The following is a 3,077-nucleotide window of genomic DNA, read 5'->3' as shown; positions in this document are numbered from 1 at the left end:
AACTTTAGGTGTCCAGAGACAAAGTTCAGTAAGTATGTAGAGGGGCTGTGAGGACTAGGAGTTACATAATAGTACTTTTGGATGCATGGGGCTTTAGAAATGTTGAGGGATCTAAGAGAAAGGCAGCCTCCAGGAAAAGGAAGCCATGTTGACAGGGAAGGGCTGGTATCAGGGCCAGTGATAAAATATTGCTCCCATGTGTCCTGCAAGAAACATGCATCACTGGAGGCTGACATGAAAGCATAGAAGAACTTTCCAGTTGGATATGCAGGTCAAACTTGGAGATTTAGAGACAACTGGGGGAGACTTGATGTTAAAATAAATTGACCCAAAATGTAATCAAAATCAGCAAAGAAATTCTCTGACAGCTACCCCAGAATAAGGGACACAGACAAATGCCATACAAATTCTGAGTCAAGCTTAAGAAAGAACTATAAGATTCTGGAATAGAATAGAATCTCCAGTATTGAGAATTCTCATGATTATTCTCAAATATGGAGCAAACTATATGCTGTAATATGCCTTCTTTTGAATGACATGTTTTAGACACAACTACCGGGCAAGATGGGGCATGAATAAAAGGGCCATATCTCTGGTGGATATGAACGTTCTGGCTCAACACATCTGGTGGAACAAATAACTCATAGAGTCAACAGAAATGGTGAGCACTCAACAACCTGGTGAAATGAATCTGCCTGTAGGACAAGGAAAGACAGTCAGAAATGACAGCATCTCAAGGGCAGATGAATAGTTGAATAGAGCCATGCTGCTAGAATTACAGGGTCCAGCTGCCTGAAGTAGGGCCAGGGCCAAGATAAAACTCTGTAAACAGTTTAGCTTGCTGCTCCTATCTTAGAGGGGAAAACACCCAGGTCTCAAATATTATAGGAAGGAATAAAGTAGTCCACATAAACACAACACACACATGATATTGAGATAATATTATATGGCTGTATAATATATTTTCATAGTACATGCCACGATCTAGTTCAAGTAGGAGAGCAACAGGCAGTTTTCAAACATAAAGAAACTCAGAAAGTTTAATACTCACAAGCCCTTCTTAAAAACAGCAACAACAAGAAAATATCCGCAGTATAAATTCCAGCAAATTAAAGAAAGAATCAAATTCAAAATGCAGTGATGAATTTTTAAAAATGTTTTGAAAAGTAATAAAATAGAAAACCTAGAAGAGATGGATGAATTTCTGGAAAAACACAAACATGCTAGCATAAATCAGGAAAAATTAGATACACTGAACAGACCAATAAGAAGCAGCAAGATTGAAATGGTAATTTAAAAATTACTAACAAAAAAATGCCCAGGGCTATACAGATTAACAGCAGAATTCTATCAGACATTCAAAGAAGAACTGGGGACCAATCCATTTGACACTATTTCACAAGATAGAGAAAGAGAAAACCCCCACTAATTCATTCTATGAAGCTCACATCACACTAAAACCAAAACAAGGAAATGACATAACCAAAAAAGAAAACTACAGACAGATATCCTTAATGAACATAGATACCTAAATCTTTAACAAAATACTAGCTAACCAAATCCAACAACACATCAGAAAGATAATCCACCATGATCCAGTGGATTTCATACCAGTGATGCAGGGTGGGTTTAATATATGCAAGTCAATAAATGTGATACACCATATAAACAGAATTAAAAATAAAAATTACAAGATCATCTCAACAGATGCAGAAAAAGCATTCGACAAAATCTAGCATCACTTTATGATTAAAACTCCTAGCAAAATTGGCATATAAAGGACTTACCTCAATGTAATAAAAGCCATCTATGAAAAACCCACAACCAACATAATACTGAGTGGCGAAAAGTTGAAAGCATTCCCTCGGAGAACTTGAATAAGACAAGGATGCCCACTCTCACCACTCCTCTGCAACATAGTACTGGAAGTCCTAACCAGAGCAATCAGACAAGAGAAAGAAAGAAAAGGCATTCAAATCTGTAAAGAGGAAGTCAAACTGTCACTGTTTGCTGACAATATGACTGTTTACCTCCAAAACCCTAAAGACTCCTCCAGAAAGCTCCTAGAAATGAAAAAATAATTCAGCAGAGTTTCTGGATACAAGATTAATGTACACAGATTAGTAGGTCTTCTATATACCAACAGCGACCAAGTGGCGAATCAAATGTTGAACTCAACCCTTTTAAAATAACCGCAAACAAAATTAAATACTCAGGAATATACCTAACAAAGGACATAAAAGACCTCTACAAGGAAAAGTACAAAACACTGCTGAGAGGAATCACAGATGATACAAACAAATGGATACACATCCCACGCTCATGGATGGATAGAAACAAAATTTTGAAAATGACTATACTGCCAAAGGCAATCTACAAACTCAACGCAATTCCCATCAAAATGCCGCCATCATTCTTCACAAAATTAGAAAAAACAATTTGAAAATTCATATGGAATCAAAAAGAGCTAGCATAGCCAAAGTAAGACTAAGTAAAAAGAAAAAATCTGGAGGCATCACATTACCTGATTTCAAACTATACTATAAGGCCGTAGTACCCAAAACAGCACAGTACTGGTATAAAAATGGGCACATAGACCAATGGAACAGAATAGAGAACCCAGAAATAAACTGAAGTACTTACAGCCAACTGATCTATGGCAAAGCAAACATAAGTACAAGGTAGGGAAAGATCATCCTTTTCAACAAATGGTGTTGAGCTAATTGGCTAGCCACATATAGGAGAACAAAATTGGATCTTCATCTCTCATCTTATACAAAAATCAATTCAAGATGGATTAAGGACTTAAAGACCTGAAACTGGAAAAATTCTAGAAGATAACATTGAAAAACCCTTCTAGACATTGGCTTAGGCAAAGATTTCATGACCAAGAACCCAAAAGCAAATGCAATAAAAACAAAGATAAACCTAGTACTTAATTAAACTAAAGAGCTTTTGCACGGTAAAAGGAACAGTCAGCAGAGTACACAGACAACCCACAGAACAGGAGAAAAATCTTTACAATTTACATATCTGACAAAGGCCTAATATTCAGAATCTACAAAGAACTCAAACAA

The sequence above is a fragment of the Cebus imitator genome, unplaced genomic scaffold, assembly GCF_001604975.1.
Source record: "Cebus imitator isolate Cc_AM_T3 unplaced genomic scaffold, Cebus_imitator-1.0 Scaffold60, whole genome shotgun sequence".
In the NCBI taxonomy this organism is placed as follows: Eukaryota; Metazoa; Chordata; class Mammalia; order Primates; family Cebidae; genus Cebus; species Cebus imitator.
The sequence above is the reverse complement of the archived record's forward strand: the minus strand, read 5'-3'. Positions refer to the sequence as shown.